This window comes from Salvelinus sp. IW2-2015, linkage group LG4q.1:29 (assembly GCF_002910315.2).
Source record: "Salvelinus sp. IW2-2015 linkage group LG4q.1:29, ASM291031v2, whole genome shotgun sequence".
Lineage (NCBI taxonomy): Eukaryota > Metazoa > Chordata > Actinopteri > Salmoniformes > Salmonidae > Salvelinus > Salvelinus sp. IW2-2015.
In genome coordinates this window covers 22,482,317-22,506,925 of record NC_036842.1, presented here as the reverse complement: position 1 = coordinate 22,506,925, position 24,609 = coordinate 22,482,317, and the positions used below count along the sequence as shown (strand labels likewise).

Genomic DNA, 24,609 nt, shown 5'->3' with positions numbered 1-24,609 from the left:
AGTGGCCGTTAGCCAGTCTCCAGACCCGTAACCCAATAGAAAAATCTTTGGAGGGAGCTGAAAGTCCGTATTGCCCAGCGACAGCCCCGAAACCTGAAGGATTCTGGAGAAGATCTGTAGGGAGGAGGTGGCCAAAACCCTGCTGCCAGTGTGTGCAAACTAGTCAAGAACTACAGAAACGTATGATCTCTGTAATTGCAAACAAAGGTTTCTGTACAAATATTAAGTTCTGCTTTTCTGATGTATCAAATACTATGTCATGCAATAAAATGCAAATTAATTACTTAAAATCATACATGTGATTTTCTGGATTTTTGTTTTAGATTCCGTCTCTCATAGTTTGAATTGTTACATATGATAAAATTACAGACCTCTACCATGCTTTGTAAGTAGGAAAACCTGGGAAAATCGGCCAGTGTATCAAATACTTTGTTTCTCCCCACTGTATAGTTATCAACGACGAGAGCTACTCGTTTCGGCTTTAATCTATTTTCTTTGAAAATTGGATACAGAACTTTGCGCCGGTTCTGCAATTTCCTTCGGGAACTGATCATTCATGCCAATTTTGGTCCCAGCAAGTCTTTTACCCAGGCTTTTAACCATTTATTTTATCTTTAAATGAAGCAAATTTGGCAACAATTGGGCGTTCGTACCCTGCCCTCTCTGTCCGAAGCGGTGAACACGTTCAAGTTGGATTTTGTCGACAACCTCGCGCGGAATCTGAAGCGCTGTAAGGAGGAACTCTCTAACTACAGATTCAGGAACTTCTCCTTCTTTTTCTTGGATACCTGTAAGTACCAAATTCTCTCTCATGGATCTAGTTTGTATGTCCAGTAAGGCTTCTTTCAGAACGGTGTTCTCCTTTTTAATTCCAATCATTTCGGTTTCAATCTTATTGACTACCCTTTTAGGCTTGTGCGTTTCCTTCTCCAATGTCGCAGCTTTTCATCACTCATCTCTAGGCTTGCCTTCAACTCTTTTATATCCTTACTAACTAATTCAAGAATACCCAGTTTGTCATTTATTGAGTTTAACAGATCGTTCGACCTTTACCATTCCGGTGGTGAGAATATTAAATCATCAGTGTCTGTAGAAGAGTCACGTTTACGTTTTGTAATCGGTTCCCCTGTCTTACTCTCCGTCATGTTGTGTGGCCTGCTTTCGTAATATTTGTCGATAAATGTCTCTAGTTTTAGAATTTGTTTTGTGTTATTGTCCAGATTGAAGGTTATCACTCACCAGATTATGTAGTGCTAATATTTTCAGTCTAATTTAGCAGATAATTCGAATATTATGTTTTATCTTGAGGTGCTCTACATAAATCCCTTCAGCCCGCCATTACCCTTACGTTACCTTTACGTCGCTGTTAAATTCTATTTCTTTACTTACCTATTGTTCACCTAACACCTTTTTGCACTATTGGTTAGAGGCTGTAAGTAAGCATTTCACGGTATACACCTGTTGTATTCGGCACACGTGACAAATAAACTTTGATTTGATTTGAATTGATACTCAGTCAGTCAGTCTGTGGGGAAAGCCAGAGAGCTCTCGATGTGTGGCAGCAGCACTGTTAATCTATTGACATCAGGTCAATGGATTTATACCTAATCTAGGGATGAAGCTGTATTGTGTTTTGTATTATGAGTACAGTGTATATGTGTGTGAGCATGAGTCTGTGTTTTTGATTATACAAAGTCTATATTTGTGAATGTGTGTGTTTACAGCATACTGACTGTGTGTGTCTTTGTGATATACAGTGTGTGTGCCAGACTGCCAGGACATCTTGTGAGGTCACAGGTCAAGTGACATTGAGGGGCTACTGAGACAGTCTCAGGCAGAGCTGCTGTGGATCCAGAGACAGCTGTCAATCATCGCTGCCAGGAACTCCCATCACCTGCAGGCCAAAGGGAAGGTAAGGCTTAGCCCATGTGAGCTCACCTGTGGCCTTCTTCTGACTTTGCCTTGACCTTTTATGTTACCTTTTAAATATAACCCAAATGTTATGCATATCCTTGTTAAATGTGTCATTTATATGTTGTACTTTAAGTCAGTTGTCAATGTGTCCAGGAGAGGACAGTATATCTCACTGAAAGCACCAATGACCCAATGGTAAAAAGCAATGTCTGGATTCACCAATCAGAGGAAGAAACAGGGTGAAATCCATGATGACGTGTTATTAGCATCTTCAGTGGGTGTGGTTAAAAGGTCTTGTCAAATGACACCTTGACTCCTCAGACTCATTTGCCTGTCCAATCCCAACTAGAGCCTTACAGGGTTTTGCATTGTGCCTGAAAACCAACTGGCTTATAAAGAACTGTATCTAAGGACGGAGAGAGAGGGAGGGAGTGTGTACTCTCAGAGCAGCTGGCGTTGCTAGGCAACAGAGTGGAGGATTTTTTTTCTTCTTCTCTCCCTCTCTCCAGCCCTGTAAAATAGAGAGCTGCTTATGACTAACCAATACCTGCTGCTGTGATATTGTAATCTCCCTAAAAACACCACTCTGCTTTTAGAGGTATGATCTGGGATTGGGGAGGGCTGAGAGGGCACTGTTGCTTATTGGTCAGTCAAGGTGAAGGTGAGTTTTGATTGGTCTGTCCTGGTTAGCTTTGGTTTTTCCATTTGGCCCATGTCCTCCAGTACTTTAAGGTAAGGGTATTTTAGGAGTCCAAGCAGAGCCAGGAAGCACACATCTCACTATACCAAAGCTAGGATGAGGACAGGTGACATAGCAGTTCAAAAATAAATGCATGAAGGAATAGAAAGAAAAGAGAGAGGGACACATGTCAGTGTTTGAATGGGGGGAAGACAGGAATGATGAATCATGGCTAAGAGGATGGAAAAAGGAGCAGAGTTAAGTGATCCAGGGCAGTAATACATCGACCCAGTATACTCAGATCATGCCTTTCTCTATTCTAAAAAAGAGAGAGGAGAGTGAGAGAGATGGAGAGAGCGAGACATGGGTGTGAGGGCGGCTCAGGGACGACTGCAGGGAGGAGATGCGTGAAGAGGAAACGTTCATCCATGATGCAATCATTTACACATCAATGAGCTGAGATTTACACAGGCAAATGATATGAATGCTGACAACCTTCAATGGGTTTGTGTGTGAATTTTTGTGAGTGGGATGAAGAGGAGGGATGTGGACTGCACGGAGCATGCGCGTGCATCTGTGAGAGACAGGGAAGGGAGAGATCGAGAAAGGCTGAGAAGTAGGGGAGGGAGGGAGTTTGTCGTGATAGAGAACCTGCGAGCGCTACTAAGGAGGAGAGAGCGCGAGAGAGAGCGGGAACACAAGCGAGTAACTGAGAGATGGTGTGTGTGTGTGAGAGAGAGCCTTAGTGCGTCTGACTCTCGGGGCTGTAGACTGGACCAACCATTAAGCCTTTGAAACGCTCACGGCGCACACACACGTAGGCACACGCCACTGCCGCGTCACCCCTGCCGGCCGGTAACGAGAGGGAGGATACAGTCGTTTTGAGACAAAGGGGGAACTGCCTTTGAGGTAGGGAGCTTTTTTACCCTATGCACCACTAGTGTTGTGCCACTGTCTCAGTGGGAATTGTTATTGCCATAACCTTCTGCAAAATGTAGCATACACATTTTCAGCAAAAGCATGTGCACATACATGCATGTGTAACGCTCTCACCACAGACTCGGATAGATCAGCATTGGAACAATGGTGAAAAGAACATCTCAGTAAACAAACTTGTATGGTATTGACTTGGTTTACACTAAACACACACACACACTCAGAAACTACAGTAGATGTTAGCCATGACACTCTTATTCAATCCACTAAAGAGGAATATATCATGACTAACCAGGTGTGGTTTGTGTGTGTGTGTGGGTGTGTGTGTGTGTGTTTGCTTGCACACTTACATGCATATTTGTGATTTGTGCCAATGGACTTGGTTGCGTGGGCGATGCTGCTGTGTTGCAGAGAGAGAGAAGTGTCTGTCTGCTGTGTGCTCCTCCTCAGCTCTACTCTGCTCTGCTGCTTTGAGAGAGACTGCTATGGCTGGGACTGCAGCTCTGAAACACTCTGGGCTAGGCTGGGCCAGACTGAGTAGCTACATTAGGCAGGACCATACATTAGGCAGGAGCTGGGAAGGCCTGTGGAGAGCTTGGCTACATGGGTCTACAGTCTATAGGACACCATGCAGGCTTTTGTGCATCTATATAGGGCTAAATGGGGCTAGGCATGGCAAGGCAGTGCTGTGTGGGATTTGGCAGGGCCATATACCACTTGGCCCCGACTGGCTAGTGCCAGCAGGGCCTGGCACGGCTGTGGAGGGAGGGGAGAGGATAGGCTGGGTGAGGCTACCTCATGACTAGGGAGGTAGGCTGGGTAGGTAATTGCAGGGTTGAATATACCTGAGCAGATAGGACCAGGCTAAATGTTTTTATAGTGGATGACTAAGAGGGATTCTCTGTGTGTGGGTGGTTTTATGTGATGAGCTGGTATTACCTTCAAAATCAAGCTGCCTTTTACAATGACACGTGTAGGATGACAGGGTGACAACTGGCCTTGACCAGGATCCCCATAGGACGGTGCACATTTGGCCCAGCGTCATCCGTGGTAGGGGGGGCGTTTGGCCGGTGGGGCTTTCCTTGGCTCATCGTGCTCTAGCGACTCCTTTTGACAGGGCCTGGAACCTGTAAGCTAACTCCGGTCGTCAATTGAACGGTGTTTCCTCCGACACGTTGGTGCGACTGACATCCAGTTTAGAGAGCAGTGTGATAAGAAGTATGTGGCCAGGTGGGTCATGTTTCAGAGAATGCATGACTCGACCGTCGCCTCTCCCGAGCATATTGAGGAATTACAGAGATGAGCCAAGGAACCAAATGCAGGGAGAAAACGGGGTAAAAAAACAGGCTTGTGGCCATACCACCCTTTACACACCTGTTCAGGGTCGGACCTGGTTAGTACTGGGTCGGGAGACCGCCTGGAAATACCAGGTTCCGTAAACTCAAAATACATATGAAAAAAGAGAAAGGGTGACATGATGAGTTAAATGGAGAGAGCGAGAGCACCCCATAGGCTGTGTTGGTATAGTAGTGTCTCAAGGCCACAGTGGGTGGTAAAGGTGGTGTTATTGAGGTTGACATTTGGCACATTGGATGTTGCAGCTAACAGACCTCAGGCTTTTTCCTACTCTCACTCTATTCTTGTCCATCTGCAATGAGGAAGGCTTTCACTAGGTTTCACTTTATCACAACCATCACGGACTGTGTCCCAAATGGCACCATATTACCTATATAGTGCACTACTTGGGTTCGGGTCAAAAGTAGTGCACTATATAGGAAATAGTGTGCCCCCCTCCCACAGATGATCCCGCAGGTGAAGAAGCAGGATGTGGCGGTCCTGGGCTGGTGTGGTTACACGTGCTCTGCTGTTGTGATGACTGTTGGACATATTTCTCAAAAAACAATGTTAGAGGCGGCTTATGGTAAAGAAATGAACATTCAATTCTCTGGCAACATCTATGGTGGACATTCCTGCAGTCAGCATGCCAATTGCATGCTCACTCAAAACTTGAGACATCTGTGGTATTGTGTTGTGTGACAATACTGCACGTAATGATCATGCTGTTTAATCAGCTTGTTGATATGCCACACCTGTCAGGTGGATGGATTATCTTGGCAAAGGAGATATGCTCACTAACAGGGATGTAATCAAATTCGTAAATAAAATCTGAGAGAAATAAGCTTTTGGGATAAAACAACAAGTACTGTATCTAATAATGACCTAATAACCACATATTACATAGTAACACTACATGAATGACTAGTATGTCAATAGCACAGTAAGTATAACAGCAAGGACTGTATATTTTTGCTGTTGTGTGTTTCTTTGCAATAGCCTACTATCTGTATATTATTCTTTGCAATAGCCTACTATCTGTATATTATTCTTTGCAATAGCCTACTATCTGCTATAGTTATTGTCTTCTGCCAATAGCCTACTATCTGTATATTATTCTTTGCAATAGGCTATTGCAAAGAAACACACAGGACTGTATTTAAATATTTAGGAAATAGGAAGTAGTAAAGAGTGACTAATCATCACACACAATATTAGTAGTAACATAATAATAACAAGAATGAAAATTTACTTAGAATACTATTACTCTATCACATAACAACAGCGACATAACAACAGCGACAACAACTTACTTTGTTTTCACATCCCATGCACATACAGTATGTCCATCCACGCTCTGACACTGGAGAAAACACAGTTCAGGCCCAGCTAATACTTTACTCTTGAAAGAGTATGCAATGGACCCGACTGGCCAGTGCTGGGTTAGCTAGGAGCATCTGACCTATCACAGGATGCATCAATGTATTGGCAGAGTGTGGAGTGCATCGGGACTGTTTGATCGGCTGAAACCACGAGCTGGAGGTGATCGATATCTGTCATGTGAGTGGGAGAGTTAGATAAAGCTGCGCCAGCCAAATGTAAACAGCACACACGCTGGAAATGAGTCCCACAGCGCCCTCGGCAGGGGGATTCTGTAACAGTTCTTGAAGCCGGTTTCTTACAGCCCGACTGGCTGGTTTTCTGATTGGGTGTACAATTGGCTGGCTGGTTTGATTCCTCTAGGACTGAATCCTCTAGGTAGAATGTTGTCCTGATAGTTATAATTTTTTTATATATTTGTGTTTTACCCCTTTTTTCTCCCCAATTTCGATCTTGTCTCATCACAGCAACGCCCCAACGGGCTCGGGAGGCGAAGGTGGAGTCATGCGTCCTCCAAAACATGACCCACCTAACCGCGCTTCTTAATACCCGCCCGCTTAACCCAGAAGCCAGCCACACCAATGTGTCGGAGGAAGCACCGTTCATCTGACGACTGAGGTCAGCCTGCAGGCGCCCAGGTCTGTTGTGACGCCTTTAGCATTGTGATGCAGTGCCTTAGACCGCTGCGCCACTCAGGAGGCACCCTGTTTGTCTTTTTGTAGATAGATGTGATGCTTTGTTGGCTGGTTGGATGTCTGATTCTCTGGTCTTAAATAAATCCTCTTAAGGATCCGCCCCTTTTTTTAAATTTTCGCCCAAAATTACATACCCAAATCTAACTGCCTGTAGCTCAGGCCCTGAAGCAAGGATATGCATATTCTTGGTACCATTTGAAAGGAAATACTTTGAAGTTTATGGAGATGTGAAAGGATTGTAGCAGAATATAACACAATAGATCTGGTAAAAGATAATACAAAGAAAAAAATCTCTTTGATTTTTTGTACCATCATCTTTGAAATGCAAGGGAAAGGCCATAATGTATTATTCCAGCCCAGGTGCAATTTCGATTTTGGCCACTAGATGGCATCAGTGTATTTGAAAAGTTTTAGACTGATCCAATGAACCGTTGCATTTCTGTTCCAAATGTTGTATCAAAACTGCCCAAATGTGCCTAATTTGTTTAATAATAACTTTTCATGTTCAAAATTGTGCACTCTCCTCAATCAATAGCATGGCATTCTTAAACTGTAAAAGCTACTGTACATTGGACAATGCAGTTAGATTAACAAGATTTTAAGCTTTCTGCCAATATCAGATATGTCTATGTCCTGGGAAATGTTCTTGTTACTTACAACCTCATGCTAATCGCGTTAGCCTACGTTAGCGCAACGCATCCGTCCCATGGAAGGGACACCGATCCCGAAGAAGCAATGTTGAATGAGATGTCTCACCTACAGTATCTATCTGTCCATCTGTCTCTTTTCCTGCTATATGAGCTGGTTGGTTGTCTGGTTGGATATATGTCTGTCTGGTTGACAGATCCACAGGCTGGCCCGTTTGTCTGGCTCGCTTCCTGCCTGGTTGGTGGCATGGCTGTTTGTGGCTGATTGTCTGGCTGTTGGTCTGTCTGGTCTGTCTGTCAGGGGGGCTGCTGTGTGTGTGTGCCAGCTGGATGGTTGACAGACAGTCTTCCAATGGTAAGTGTAAGTGATTTGCACAGCGGTGTGTGTGTGTGTGTCAGGATTAGGAAATCCTCCCCTGGAAGGTTTAGTTTAATACCCCAAACACATTCATAGTTCAGGAATAAAATAATAATAATAGCCTAAATAAAACAAACACTTGTGTTCTTGGCTTTTGGTGTTATTGTGGCGTGGTTCATGTAGTTTGGAGACCCTCCAATCAGAGGTCACTCAAGGGCCAAAGCCATTTTGTCTGAAAAGCTTTTAGAGAGACTGTAAATTGATGTTCTGACAAGCTTGTCTTTCAGAAACATTTTCCTCATTATACACTTTGATAATGAAACATTTCAGAGAGAAAGCTGTATCACAGAAGAGTGGGAGATAGACAGAACAGGAAGAGGGAGAGGGAGACAGAACATGAAGAGGGAGAGGGAGACAGTACATTGAGTTCAGGCATCCTTTTAAAGCAATGCACTACAAGTTGCTTTTGTCTAGGTGGATATGTTGCTTTTTATATCTCTAGATATTGGAGTGCCTGGGCGGGGTAAGTGCCTCGCTTAGGCGCTCAAAAGGACCACTACACCCCACTAGGGATTTCAAACGGTAGCTTCCCAACCTCCAGCCCTATATCATTCACCCATAATGCTTTGTGAGACGCCTGGACGTCACATCAGCTCGTCGGCCGGCCCTCTCTCGTTCTGTATCCTTCCACAGAGCTGTGTGTAGTGTAAGCAGGTCGGAGAAGTGTATCTGTGTTTTCTCATCAACTCCCATTAACACACACGTACACCACACACACACACACTGTCACGCCCTAACTGTAGATTGCTTTGTATGTTTCTATTTTTGTTTTGGTCGAGGGGTGATGCCTCTCTGAGGATAACGGATCAGTGGATGAGTCAATTATGCGTACTATGTATTACGAGTATGCTATTATTGTTTGTTTGTAAATAATTCTCCAATGACTCGAGATTGGACCATTGTGTTCTCACTTTTTCCCACAATAGCATACAAACTGGTCTCGTCACCGCTTGTGCTAGTCGATGTGTGGCAACTCCTGTAGTTCGATGGCTTTTTTTAAACTCGCTGTGATCTTTGGAGCAAGTTAGGCTTCGCTCTCGCTTTGTGCTGCAGCTCGCGCCACCTTTTCAGTTTTGCGCATGGTTATGTCGTGATTTGAGTTTTATTGGATCTTTGTCTGTTTTTATCACGTGTGGAATATACTTGACTACTATTTGTAACTGTCTTCCTCCAGCAGCTGCAGTAGGTCCTTTAGATAGTTGTCAATCTGAGAATATTGAAAATACTATAGTTCATTACTCTTTTCTTGCACGCATAAGTGTACGTTTCTATCCGGTTTTATTCCTTCTTCTTCGTCATAGTGTATTATGTCAATTGAACGTCAAAGTGTGTCTAGGTCTTCTCTGTATGCGTTAGAGAATAAATAATGATACAGTTGGCATAGCACGTTTGGTCCCTCCATATGGTAGATCGTCTGGTCACTTGCATACTATCTCCTTTGTCTTCGTTACACAGATGCACTTCGTGATACCTTCAGGCATTTGGACCAGGGATTAGCTCTTCGCAGAGTTTGACACCAAAGAGTAGGAGGATACTCACCAACTTTTTTTCCTGAGCAATCAATATGGACGGTGGATATATACTATATGTGAGCTCGGTTGGGCCTTAAATGGGAAGGTGTAGACAAGGCGCAATTATATCAGGAGGAGGGCACATGCAGTATTGGAGTGGAAGGGATTATCTTGGTAGGAAATACAATCACGACCAAGAAGGTAGCGGCACCTCTGGAGGTGTATACAGGCTTGGGGAGTTTTATCGGCCGTCGACTGACACATGCTGAGTACGATTTTAGGGCTATGCTAAGGAGCTTGACGTCTAAACGACGTACTAAGACCAATGACACGATATAGTAGTGCTGACCTTTTCAAACAATGTGTTTTGGTGAAGAGAGAGGACACAGCTCAAGGGCGTTCGAGTTTGTGACGTGTGGATTTCTCAGGCGATGTACGAATCACGCAAATTGGGTGATACACGAGTGTAATTCACTCACGCCTGAGTTAGATATTGTCTGACTGCAAACGGAAATTGGCATGCTGTATTACAATGACTTGTGTCATGCAGCCAAAGTAGATGTCCTAACCGACTTGCCAAAAACTATAGTTTGTTAACCACAGAACATTTGTGGGGTGGTTGAAAAAACGAGTTTTTTAAGACTCCAACCTATTTAGTGTATGTAAACTTCTGTACTTCAACCGTACATGTGTCTATGGACACTCCAACTGTTGAGCACCTGTGAAGACACTTGCAGCTTACAGACAGTCAGACAGACACGGAAAGCCTTTGTCCATCCCAGGAGGGCCTATGGAGTGCAGGGCCGAGAGTGAACACTGTACGTACTGGTAACAGGAGAGACGGCAGACAATAGGAGGGGAGGGAGAGAGGGGAGGAGAAGTTAGTGAGAAAACACACCATTCATGCCAGTCATTGAGGCTGTCAACAGAGAGCAGATGAAAGGCAAACAGCTGGCCCAAAGGGGAGTAAGGGAAGGACAGTACAGAGATGGAAGGGCAGGGAGGGAGAACAGAAAATAATGTCTCGTGGCTGCAGTGGGTTCTGGGTAAGAATGATGGTTGACTCGTGTTTGCCAAGCTTTGGGGGGGGCTGAGCATCAGTGGTTCAGACAAGAGTATGGAGGGAAGAGAGATGGAGGGAGGAGAAAGGAAGAGAGATGGATGGAGGGAGAGAGGAGAGAGATGGAGGGAGGGAAAAATGGATGAATGGAGAAAGAGAGGGAGGGAGAGAAGGAAGAGAGATGGAGGGAATAAAGAGGAAGAGAGATGAGGGGGTGAGGATTGAGAGATGGAGAGAGGAAGAGAGATGGAGGGAGGGGAGAGCAATTAATGGAGAAAGGGATGGCATGGGAGAAAGAGAGAGAGATGAGAGAGTGAAAAGAGGTGGAGGGAGAGGGATAATTGAGGTAGAAAAATGGAGAGAGAGAAATGGAGAGAGAGAAATGGAGATCAGAAGAAGATGAGGGAGAGATGGAGAGAGAGTTACTAGCGTTTTGGTTTGCTCATTTCTCTAAGCCTATTTTCTATTGTTCTGTGGCAGTTACGCTTCAATTCCAATGTTCCTTGTTTTGCACGCGAGAAGGCTTTGATATGCTGTTTAAAAGAGAGAGAGAGTGTGAAAAAAACACAGAGGTGAAATGCGAACAAGGTCACAGAGGAGATTAGATAGGAAAACAAGGACGACAAAAATGACAAGCCATTAGCACATAACAGTTATATACAATTGGCAAATAGCGCACATATCAGCAGGTATCTCAAATAGCAGTAATCTCAAACGGGCAACATAGCAGTAATCTCAAATAGGCACAGCAGTAATCTCAAATAGCAATCAGCAGTAACCTCAAATAGCAATCATAGCAGTAATCTCAAATAGCAGTAAATCTCAAATAGCAGTAATCTCAAATAGACACATGCTGTAATCTCTATAGCCAGTTTAATCTCAAATAGCACATAGCAGTAAATCTCAAATAGCAATAGCAGTAATCTCAAAAAATAGCATTTAGCGCAATAATCTCAAAATAGCAGTAATCTCAAATAGCACATAGAGGAATCTCAAAATAGCAGTAACCTCAAATAGCAGTAATCTCAAATAGCGTAAATCTCAAATAGCACAGCAGTAAACTCAAATAGCAGTAATCATCCAAATAGCAGTTTAATCTCAAAATAGCACATAAGCAGTAATTGTGAGCGAATGCAGTCAAACTGTAAAGCAACACAGATGAGTGGAGGGGAGGAGGAGAACGGGGCAGGAGCCTACACCAAGGCTGCTATCAGGCATAGAGGGTGGGCAGTTGGATAGAGAGCCGGGAAGCGAGGGAGCGAGTGAGGGAGAGCCAGCATGAGAAAGAAAGAGGTAGACAGAGATGCAAGAAATACAGTCAGTCTGCCTGTGCGGTGACGTTGTGTGTGGCAGTGCTGCTGTACAGTGTGGTCCGTTAGGGACACCTACCTCAGGGACACAGCACAACAACAGTCTGGATCCAGAACCACATACCTAGACACCATGCTCAGGCTCTTCCCTCCTGAGCCGAGCTCCTCCGAGGGTCCCTCTAAAAAGGCTGGGATCCGGGCTGCGGTGTTCTAAATGCGGACTCTGCAAAAGTCAGCGACCGAGCGCAGGAGAGAGAGAGGGAGAAGGAGACGAGAGCGGTGGGTGAACTTTACATCTGCTGTTTGGTTCTCCTGGCTGGTCTGGTTTGCGCTGGCCGCCTGCGCCTCGTCTGAGGCTACAACTCTGCACTGCGGTGTTAAGTCAAGCTTTTCAGAGCAACTTTATTGCCCTGACTATAAGTTGCTGTTTGTATAGCACAGGTCGATGCTTGTCTGTGTCCTTGTCTTTTGTGTTGGATGGTGAGTGTGTGTGTGTTGTGTGTGTTGTTGTTTGTTCTTGACATTTCCACTGGGTGGTCTGTATGTGCATATCTGAGGTCAGTAAAATGAAGAGGAGAGAGAAGCATCTCTATACACTGGCTTCGGTTTGTTGTAGAAGAAAAAGAAAAAAAAATAAAAAAAAAAAAAGAAAAAAAAAAAAAAAAAAAACTTTGACTTTTAAAAAAACTGATGTCAGGCACCGTGTTATGCGGTGAAGCGCACGGTGTCGCCAGTACGCGCTCATAGCCCAGAGTGCTATAGGCCAGCCCCCCGCAAGTGCCATGCGAGAGTGGGCATCCAGCCAGGGCGGATTGTGCCAGCTCAGCGTGTTTGGTCTCCGGTACGCCGTTTCGGCCCAGGGTATCCTGCGCCGGCTCTGCATACTGTGTCTCCGGGGCACTGGGAGGGTGCAGTTCGCCCTATGCCTGCGCTTCGCCCATGCCGGGCAAAATGTGGGCATTGAGCCTAACGGAGAGGTGCGAGTGGTGTGCACCAGATCTCCAGTGCTCCCCCACAGCCCGGTTCAACCTGTGCCTGCACTCTGGAGGTTCCGGGCTAAAGTGGTCATCCAGCCTGGAGGAGTGGTGCCAAGGCTGTGCACCAGAGCTTCAGTGCTCCCCACAGCCCGGTCCATCCGGTGCCTCCTACACGCACCAGGCCTCCTGTAGGTCTCCCCAGCCTGGTGGGCCCTGTGGCAGCCCACGCACCAGGCTGTCTCTCCGTCTCCTCCCTCCAGGTTCTCTCTCCAGTCCGGAGCTGTCAGAGCCGCCCGTCAGTCCGGAGCTGCCAGAGCCACCCTCCTGCCCGGAGCTGCCAGAGCTGCCCACAGTCCGGAGCTGCCAGAGCTGCCCGTTAGTCCGGAGCTGCCAGAGCCGCCCGTCAGTCCGGAGCTGCCAGAGCCGCCCGTCAGTCCGGAGCTGCCAGAGCCGCCGTCAGTCCGGAGCTGCCAGAGCGCCCGTCAGTCCGGAGCGCCAGAAGCCGCCCGTCAGTCCGGAGGCGCCAAAGCCGCCCGTCCAGTCCAGAGGCATCACTCACTCATCTTTCACGCCCTGACCCGTCAGATTGCTTTTGTATGTTTTCATTTTTGTTTGGTCAGGGTGTGATGTGGGTGGGCATTCTATGTTTGTATGTCTAGGTTTTGTATTTCTATGTTTTGGCCTGGTATMMTTKCCAATCAGAGGCAGCTGTCTATCGTTGTCTCTGATTGAGAACCTTACTTAGGTAGCCTGTTTTCCCACSTTTAGTCGTGGGTGGTTATTTTCTGTTTAGTGTTTGTATCACCTGTCAGAACTYTTTCGGTTATTCCTTTTGTTATTTTGTATTTAGTGTTCAGTTTCTAATAAATAATATGAACACGTATCACGCTGCACCTTGGTCCTCACCTTCTTCCGATGAATGCCGTTACACACACACACACCCACACACACACACACATACACACACCTCCCTGAGGGGATGGAGTGTTTAGAGGGAGTCATGAGGAGACGTGTCCACTGGAGGGTGGCTAATTTCAGCAGGCAGGGACAGAGGCAGCATCAGTGTTCCCTTGAGTCAGCTGTCACTTCAGACTGGCCTAACTCTGCCCTGGATCCCTAGCTCCATGCAGTTGCAGCCACAGTCACAGCCCCATTCCCTCTTTACTGTATGATAGGCCCTGGGGAGGAGGCTATGCCTGGACACACATGTCATTATGTGAGACTGGCAGTTATGACATTGTGTTTCTTATGTCCTCCTGTACTGTCGTCTCAGGAAAGTCGTTTGCTCTGTAGCCCTGGTAGATGCTAAAGAAAACTTGAATTTGGGGTATTGAAAACATATACAATACTGTTCAAAAGTTTGGGGTCACTTAGACATTTCATAGTACATTAGTGTCTAGTTTGAAAAAGAGATGCCTCACAAGTCCTCAACTGGCAGCTTTATTAAATAGTACACGCAAACACCAGTCTCAACGTCAACAGTGAATATGCGACCCCCGGGATGCTGGCCTTCTAGGCAGAGTTGCTAAGAAAAAGCCATATCTCAGACTGGCCAATAAAAAGAAAAGATTAAGATGGGCAAAGGAACACAGACACTGAACAGAGGAACTCTGCCTAGAAGGCCAGCATCCCAGAGTTGCCTTTTCACTATTGACGTTGAGACTGGTGTTTTGCGGGTACTATTTAATGAAGCTGCCAGTTGAGGACTTGTGAGGCGTCTGTTTCTCAAAATAGACACTCCAATGTACTTGTTCTCTTGCTCAATTGTGCACCAGGGCCTCCCACTCCTCTTTCTATTCTGGTTAGAGCCAGTTTGCGCTGTTCTGTGAAAGGAGTAGTATACAGCGTTGTACSAGATCTTCAGTTTCTTGGCAATTTCTCGCATGGAATAGCCTTCATTTCTCAGAACAGGAATAGACTGACGAGTTTCAGAAGAAAGTTATTTGTTTCTGGCCATTTTGAGTGTGCAATCGAACCCACATGCTGATGCTCCAGATACCCAACTAGTCTAAAAAAGTCCAGTTTTATTGCTTCTTTAATCAGAACAACAGTTTTCAGCTTTGCTAACATAATTGCAAAAGGGTTTTCTAATGATCAATTTATCTTTTAAAATGCTAAACTTGGATTAGCTAACACAACGTGCGATTGGAACACAGGAGTGATAGTTGCTGATAATGGGCCTATGTAGATATTCCATTCCATACAAGATTAACAATGTCTACACTGTATTTCTGTTCAATGATGCTATTTTATCGAACAGAAATTTTGCTTTTTCTTTCAAAAACAAGGACATTTCTAAGTGACCCCAAACTTTTGAACTGTACTGTATTTTCCTGTTTCACCCCTTCATCTCCTTCAAATAATAATGGATTGCATTTATATCTTCCTTGGTATAATAACTTCTTGAGGCTGAACCCCTCGACAACATCCGCTGAAAAGGCAGAGCGCGAAATTCAAAAATATTTTATAGAAATATTTAACTTTCATAAATTCACAAGTACAATACACCAAATTAAAGCTTAACTTCTTGTTAATCTACCGATCGTGTCCGATTTCAAAAAGGCTTTACAGCGAAAGCACACCATATGATTATGTTAGGTCAGAGCCTAGTTACAAAAAACATACAGCCATTTTCCAGTCAAAGAGAGGAGTTACAAAAAGCAGAAATAGAGATAAAATTAATCACTAACCTTTGATGGTCTTCATCAGATGGCACTCATAGGACTTCATGTTACACAATACATTTATGTTTTGTTCGATAAAGTTCATATTTACATCCAAAAATCTCAGTTTACATTGGCGCGTTATGTTCAGTAATGTTGTGCCTCGAAAACATCCGGTGGATTTTCAGAGAGCCACATCAATTTACAGAAATACTCATCATAAACTTTGATAATAGATACAAGTGTTATGCACAGCATTAAAGATATCCTTCTCCTTAATGCAACCGCTGTGTCAGATTTAAAAAAGTTTCACGAAAAAAGAATCTGAGTACGGCGCTCAGACACAAAAACAAGCCATACAGATACCCGCCATGTTGTGGAGTCAACAGAAGTCAGAAATAGTATTATAAATATTCACCTACCTTTGATGATCTTCATCAGAATGCACTCCCAGGAATCCCAGTTCAACAATAAATGTTTGTTTTGTTCACAAATCCAAACCGACGAGGTGCGGGCAAGTCCAGGCGAAAGTTCAGACGAAAAGTCCAAAAGGTTATATTACAGTTCGTAGAAACATGTCAAACGATGTATAGAATCAATCTTTAGGATGTTTTTGTTGTTGTTTTAATAATGTTTCAACCGGAGAATTCCTTTGTCTTTAGAAATGCAATGGAACGCAGGTCGCTCTCACGGGCGTGACCAGCTCATGGCATTCTGCCAGACATCTGGTTGAAACAGCTCTCATTCTCTCCCCCTTCACAGTAGAAGCCTCACACAAGGTTCTAAAGACTGTTGACATCTAGTGGAAGCCTTGGGAAGTGCAATATGACCCCATAGACAGTGTATATTAGAAAGGCAATGAGTTGAAAAACTACAAACCTCAGATTTCCCACTTCCTGGTTGGATTTGTCTCAGGTTTTCACCTGCCATATGAGTTCTGTTATACTCACAGACATCATTCAAACAGTTTTAGAAACTTCAGAGTGTTTTCTATCCAAATCCACTAATACTATGCATATATTATCTTCTGGGCCTGAGTAGCAGGAAGTTTACTCTGGGCACGCTTTTCACCCGGACGTGAAAATGCTGCCCCCTATCCCAAATAGGGATGGCACCTTTTGCAGTGCCCCTGGGCAGTGGGGTCTCCTTAGACCAGATGGAGGAGTTTGTCACTGTGTCCTACTAGTGGCCCTCTAAATCTAGAACACACAAAATGCCATCTATTCTCCAGAGCTCAGCATATTGCACCATATCTGCTTTTGATCAGTTAGGTTTCCAGATAACCAGCGGTTTGGCCCTTCAAGCCATTGGTTAAGTCCTAATCATATTTTATCATACTCTTTATTGCATTTATCTTGATCACAATCTATGTCCTCAGAGAATGTATATTGTATAGATTAGCAAGTGTATGTCTGGTTCCTTTATGGCATATGGGTCTTTATGGCAAGCTCTCATGCATAGCAAATGTGTGGGTCTGGTGAGCTGTGGCACTTTGGATTGTGCAGTCAGGAGATTGTGTGGAGGTAAAGTGAAGAGCAAAGAAAAAGTAAGGACAGGAAAACGGGGGAAGGGGTGGAAGTCCTCTGGGGCTCCTCCTGGTCCAGGAAGGTGCTGTAGCCGTTGTCCTGGCAACAGGCCCACTAGCAAGATAGGGACAGATTCATAAAGGGAAACTGACAGACCATAATGGCTTCTTGCTGTTGCAAGCCTCACTTGTTCCAAATCAATTTCACCCAATGGAGATGTAAGGCGGAGATGGCAGAGATGTGCAGAGCACCTTACTGTACACACGCTAATGGCTTGTCATTGGCCAACACGCATAGGCCTAAAGCCTGGAACATGCTTCCTGGAATCCATGTGACTTGATGGTCAGCTGTTATGTCCATCCAGTATCTTAACGCTCTTATGGTAATGACCACTTCACTGACATGCTCTCCATATTGCCATAAATCAACTATTGGAACAATTATGAAATATGTAAATGTGCTATAAATAATTTACAGGGAAAACTATTATGCTAGCAGAGTGAATAGTGTTTGCGTGTGTGTGTGTATGCGCATAAACCTGTTATTACATCCACATTGTTGTGTTATGGTTACACAACAGTTCATTTCGTAACTCCATGGTCCTTGTGCAGGAGGAATTCTTACTCATTCCAGCTTTGTGAAATAGAATGGACATGCCACATGAGTCACCAGAGGCTGGGTTGCCAGAGTGGGACTGTGTTATAGTGATGGGTTTTCTAGATTGGGGATGCTGGAATATATATTTTCATTTTTCAATTTTAGTCATTTAGCAGATGATCTTATCCAGAGCGACTTACAGGAGCAATTAAGTTTAGGTGCCTTGCTCAAGGGTACATCAACATATTTTTCACCTAGTTGGCTTTGGGATTCGAACATGCCCCCTTTCAGTTACTGGCCCAGCACTCTTAACCACTAGGCTACCTGCCACCCCAAATATATACACTACATGAAAAAGTATGTGGACACCTGCTCGTCGAACATCTAATTCCAAAATCATGGACATTAATATGGAGTTGGTTCCCCCTTTGCTGCTATAACAGCCTCTACTCTTCTGGGAAGGCTTTCCACTAGATGTTGGAATATTGCTGCGGGGACTTGCTTCCATTCAGCCACAAGAGCATTAGTGAGGTCGGGCACTCATGTTGGGCAGTTAGGCCTGGCTCGCAATTGGCGTTACAGTTCATCCCAAAGGTGTTCCATGGGGTTGAGGTCAGGGCTCTGTGCAGGCCAGTCAAGTTCTTCCACACCGATCTCGACAAAGCATTTCTGTATGGATCTCGCTTTGTGCACGGGGGCATTGTCATGCTGAAACAGGAAAAGTTCTTCCCCAAAATGTTGCCACAAAGTTAGAAGCACAGAATTGGCTATAATGTCATTGTATGCTGTAGCGTTAAGATTTCCCTTCACTGGAACTAAGGGGCCTATCCCAAACCATGAAAAACAGCCCCAGACCATTATTCCTCCTCCACCAAACTTTACAGTTGGCACCATCCATTGGGGCTGGTAGCATTCTCCTGGCTTCTGCCTAACCCAGATTCGTCCATCGGACTGCCAGATGGTGAAAGGGTCCAACGGTCCAACGGCCCCAGAGTCCAACGGTGGCGAGCTATGCACCACTCCAGCTGACGCTTGGGATTGTGCATGGTAATCTACGACTTGTGTGCAACTGCTCGCCATGGAAACCCATTTCATGAAGCTCCCGACGAACAGTTCTTGTGCTGACATTGCTTCCAGAGGCAGTTTGGAACTCGATATTGAGGTGAGCACAGACAATTTTTACACGCCAAGCGCTTCAGATCTCGCCGGTCCCGTTCTGTGAGCTTGTGTGGCCTACTACTTCACGACTGAGCCATTGTTGCTCCTAGACATTTCCACTTCACAATAACAGCACTTACAGTTGACCGGGGCAGCTCTAGCAGGGCAGAAATTTGACCAACTGACTTGTTGGAACGGTGGCATCCTATGACGGTGCCATGTTGAAAGTCACTGAGCTCTTCAGTAAGGCCATTCTACTGACAATGTTTGTCTATGGAGATTGCATGGATGTGTGCTTGATTTATACACCTGTTAGCAATGGGTGTGGCTGAAATTGCCAAATCCACAAATTTGAAGGGGTGTCCACATACTTTTGTATATATTTACATTTACATTTAAGTCATTTAGCAGACGCTCTTATCCAGAGCGACTTATATGTAACCGATGTGAAATGGCTAGCTAGTTAGTTAGCGGTGGTGCGTGCTAATAGCGTTTCCATCGGTGACGTCACTTGCTCTGAGACCTTGAAGTAGTTGTTCCCCTTGTTCTGCAAGGACCGCGGCTTTTATGGAGCGATGGGTAACGATGCTTCGAAGGTGGCTGTTGTCGATGTGTGCAGAGGGTCCCTGGTTCGAGCCAAGGTAGGGGCGAGGAGAGGAACGGAAGCAATACTGCTACATATATATACAAACACTCAGTGTACAAAACATTAAGAACACCTTCCTAATATTGGGTTGCACCCCACCTTTTTTGTCCTCGGAACGGCTTCAATTCGTCGGTGCGTGGACTCTACAATGTGTCAAAAGCGTTCCACAGGGATGCTGGCCCATGTTGACTCCCACAGTTGTGTCAAATTGGCTGGATGTCCTTTGGGGAGTGGACCATTCTTGATACACAGGAAACTGTTGAGCGTGAAAAACCCAGCAGCGTTGCATTTCTTGACACAAGCCGGTGTGCCTGGCACCTGCTACTATACCCTGTTCAAAGGCACTTAAATATTTTTGGAAAAAGCAGGTGTCTTTAAGGTTTTGTACTATGTAATTGTGAATAATGATGCGTGAGAAAGTTACAGACGCACAAATAAACATACCCCCAAGATATGCTAACCTCTCATCATTATAATAACGGAAGGTTAGCATGTTATAGGGGGGTGATATTTATGCCTCTAACTTTCTCACTCACCATTATTCATGATTCATTCAGGATTATCCGTAATCATGGTAGCATCCACATTCATGTAGAAGTGTTTAGAAACACTCTATTCTTATTTACAATAAAAGTGACTCTAAAATGACACAATACATTATTTACCATTCATTTCTATTGAGCACAAACTAATCTGAAACACAACCAAACCAAACAGCAAATGCATACAATAAGTTTGTATAGTCACAAGCTTGATGTAATTATTGCATGCCAAGAATATGGGACCAAATACTAAACGTTTGACTACTTTAATACACATAAGTGAATTTGTCCCAATACTTTTGGTCCCCTAAAATGAAGGGACTATGTACAAAAAGTGCAGTAATTTCTAAACTGTTCACTCGATATAGATGAAAATACTCTCAAATTGAAGCTGACAGTCTGCACTTTAACCTCATAGTCATTGTATCTTTTCAAATACAAAGTGCTGGAGTACAAAGTACTGTCCTAATACTTTTTGAGCTCACTGTAGCTCAGTATTTTAATTATTTATTTTATCCAGTCATTATTGCTCTAATTTATCAAAGGTGGCAATGTCGGACCACACTGTATATGGATTGAATTTAAATAGCAACTTTCTACGTACTAAGGGACTCAAAGTACTTTACATAGTAAGGGGGAAACTCACCTCATCCACCAATGTGTGGCACCCACTTGGGTGATGCACGGCAACCATTTTGTGCCAGAATGCTCACCACACATCAGCTAACACAGTGGAGAGGTGAGGCGTGATATACAGTATGCCTATCTATCTATCTATCTATCTATCTATCTATCTATCTATCTATCTATCTATCTATCTATCTATCTATCTATCTATCTATCTATCTATCTATCTGATTAATCTATCTGTCTGTCTGTCTTGTCTGTCTGTCTGTCTGTCTGTCTGTCTGTCTCTGTCTGTCTGTCTGTCTGTCTGTCTGTCTGTCTGTCTGTCTGTCTGTCTGTCTGTCTGTCTGTCTGTCTGTCTGTCTGTCTGTCTGTCTGTCTGTCTGTCTCTCTGTCTCTCTGTCTCTCTGTCTCTCTGTCTCTCTGTCTCTCTGTCTCTCTGTCTCTCTGTCTTTCTTTCTTGTCTGTTGCCCTGTTGCCCTTCTGTGACGGACAGGGCATAGCAGGAAGAGACCCTGCATGAGGAATGACCTGTGTGTCGTTAAGGAGGGTCTCGCTCCCGCTAGAAGGCTACAGCTGTCTCCCAGACACAGTCCCCATGGCAACGCCTCTTCTGTGCGAGCCCCGGCACATGAGGACCATCAATGATGGTCCTCATGATGATAATAATAATATGGATGCTAACTGGAAAAACTGCTAATTAATAATAAAGGCTTATAACAGTGTAGTGCCAGGGTCATAATTAGTGTTAATAATGTGTGTTATTCATATGCATAAAGACATAATCACTGGTTTAACATATCCCAATAAAAAACCTTATATTGCAATTCTATTGAATCAACTCGCCCCCAGGAAATTAACATTGTTTTGGTGAATGCTTCCTAAAGTGATTTCGGTAGGGTCTGCATTGGTTGAGGTCTCCATCCTCCCTAATTGAATTTGACCCAGACAGAGCAGAGCTCTTTTAGCTCTCTCTCTCTCTCTCTCTCTTAGGCTGCCTCCATAACTCCATTTTCCTCTCCAGGAGACTGCTAAAAGCACAGCACCATTTTCATAGAGGAAAAAATGTATAGGACCGACACGATTCCTCTATTCCACAATGAGATATACAGTAGCTGTATCGTGACAGAAAGGAACAGAAAAGGGGGTAACCCATGAATTATTGGGTTAATTAAGCAATGGATTGAGGGCCTACGAAGGCCCACCACTCCTCTACCAAGTCCCATGCAGTCTGGGTGTAGCCAGCCTGGGCACTGAGTTCAGCTGGATGCATGGTTTGTGTTGGCATTAATCAAAGCGGACTTGATCCAGATCTGAACGGACTGAGCCAGCCCATAATCAAATCAGAGGCAGAGCAGAAGGCTCATTGCTGGCACATAGGCTAAGTAATTGAAAGGTCAGTTGAAATATATAACCACCTACTTACTGTACCTACCTACCTGTGTGTGTTTGTGTGTATGTGGGTGTTTGTGCGTGCGTGCACATGTGCGTGCTCCTAAAATTAATACTATTTTGAAATAATTGATTTATATCTGATAAAAATTTTGTCCCAATTCACCTGCACCTGTCCAATAGCTTTTCCCAGGTTTCCACTGTAAAGCCTGTCTTTTCCATATAAGTGTTTTATCTTCCATTTGTAAAATAGTTTAACCCACATATTTAAGTAGGTTGTAGGCTTTTTGAATGAAGACAGCTTTTAATAATGTAACTGATTTGGACAAGATCGTTTAGTTTTCCTCCAAAACTTTGGGTATGGAAAAATGCTTTCAGTGCAAACTTAAATTACTAAAACCAGATATATAGTATGTACAAAAAGTATGTAGATATTTGACCGATATATTTTAAATTAATATAATCTTTCGGAACTAACAATCACCAAAATAAAGCCAGGGAGAACAGAAAATTCCCAAAACAATTTTAGCAGTAATTATGTTATTATTATGTTTGAGCAAAAGAACAGTACTAGCCATGGCAAAATGCAAAGAATTATAGGAAATTAGCTTTCAAACTGAAACGTGTTCTCATCTCCATGGCAAAATGTGTAGAATAGCAGGAAATTAGCTTTAAAACTGTTCAAATGTATTTCTGCTACATAGAGAAATGTGCAGGGAATTGGCTTTAAAATGCAAACATTTCTCTACACCACTAAGATAGAGGCATCTACATTGTTCTCTAAAATTTAGCCACGCCGACAGGCCAACCGCACACATCGCCACACCCTCTGCCATGCCCACCACCTAAGCCCTTTTTGATCTAGAAAAAACCCTGGCTTGTTAGCAAAGCTGTGGTAAATATCCCTAGCTTGATAAAGCAGAGAAAATGGAGGGTGGGGTGGGGGGGGTCGTTATGCTTTTCAGTGTATTACTTATGATAGTCATGGGGTTGGTTTCACTCGATATAGATGAAATATCTCTCAAATTGAAGCTGACAGTCTGCACTTTAACCTCATAGTCATTGTATCTTTTCAAATACAAAGTGCTGGAGTACAAAGTACTGTCCTAATACTTTTTGAGCTCACTGTAGCTCAGTATTTTAATTATTATTTTATCCAGTCATTATTGCTCTAATTTATCAAAGGTGGCAATGTCGGACCACACTGTATATGGATTGAATTTAAATAGCAACTTTCTACGTACTAAGGGACTCAAAGTACTTTACATAGTAAGGGGGAAACTCACCTCATCCACCAATGTGTGGCACCCACTTGGGTGATGCACGGCAACCATTTTGTGCCAGAATGCTCACCACACATCAGCTAACACAGTGGAAGGTGAGGCGTGATATACAGTATGCCTATTATCTATCTATCTATCTATCTATCTATCTATCTATCTATCTATCTATCTATCTATCTATTATTTATCTATCTATCTATCTATCTATCTATCTATCTATCTATCTATCTATCTATCTATCTATCTATCTATCTATCTATCTATCTATCTATCTATCTATCTATCTTCTATCTATCTATCTGTCTGTCTGTCTGTCTGTCTGTCTGTCTGTCTGTCTGTCTGTCTGTCTGTCTGTCTGTCTGTCTGTCTGTCTGTCTGTCTGTCTGTCTGTCTGTCTGTCTGTCTGTCTGTCTGTCTGTCTGTCTGTCTGTCTGTCTGTCTGTCTCTCTGTCTCTCTGTCTCTCTGTCTCTCTGTCTCTCTGTCTCTCTGTCTGTCTGTCTGTCTGTCTGTCTGTCTGTCTGTCTGTCTGTCTGTCTGTCTGTCTCTCGTCTCTCTGTCTCTCTGTCTCTCTGTCTCTCTGTCTCTCTGTCTCTCTGTCTCTCTGTCTTCTTTCTTGTCTGTTGCCCTGTTGCCCTTCTGTGACGGACAGGGCATAGCAGGAAGAGACCCTGCATGAGGAATGACCTGTGTGTCGTTAAGGAGGGTCTCGCTCCCGCTAGAAGGCTACAGCTGTCTCCCCAGACACAGTCCCCATGGCAACGCCTCTTCTGTGCGAGCCCCGGCACATGAGGACCATCAATGATGGTCCTCATGATGATAATAATAATATGGATGCTAACTGGAAAAACTGCTAATTAATAATAAAGGCTTATAACAGTGTAGTGCCAGGGTCATAATTAGTGTTAATAATGTGTGTTATTCATATGCATAAGACATAATCACTGGTTTAACATATCCCAATAAAAAACCTTATATTGCAATTCTATTGAATCAACTCGCCCCCAGGAAATTAACATTGTTTTGGTGAATGCTTCCTAAAGTGATTTCGGTAGGGTCTGCATTGGTTGAGGTCTCCATCCTCCCTAATTGAATTTGACCCAGACAGAGCAGAGCTCTTTTAGCTCTCTCTCTCTCTCTCTCTCTTAGGCTGCCTCCATAACTCCATTTCCTCTCCAGGAGACTGCTAAAAGCAGCACCATTTCATAGAGGAAAAAATGTATAGGACCGACACGATTCCTCTATTCCACAATGAGATATACAGTAGCTGTATCGTGACAGAAAGGAACAGAAAAGGGGGTAACCCATGAATTAT

The 24,609-nt window shown here is 44.0% G+C and overlaps 1 protein-coding gene and 1 long non-coding RNA gene across 2 annotated transcripts in view; both read left to right on the top strand.

Moving 5' to 3' along the window:
• Window positions 1–1,906, top strand: part of LOC139027212 (uncharacterized) — a 10,818-nt gene extending 8,912 nt beyond the window's left edge. The window contains exon 3 of the long non-coding RNA XR_011479275.1: window positions 1,758–1,906. This is a non-coding gene — a long non-coding RNA (uncharacterized lncRNA). The remainder of the gene's footprint in view (window positions 1–1,757) is intronic.
• Window positions 1,907–3,032: 1,126 nt separating this feature from the next.
• The window catches only part of LOC111960858 (RIMS-binding protein 2-like), a 79,608-nt gene continuing 58,031 nt past the window's right edge, over window positions 3,033–24,609 (top strand). The window contains exon 1 of the mRNA XM_070439455.1: window positions 3,033–3,502. The gene's annotated coding sequence lies outside the window, so the exon portion shown is untranslated. The remainder of the gene's footprint in view (window positions 3,503–24,609) is intronic.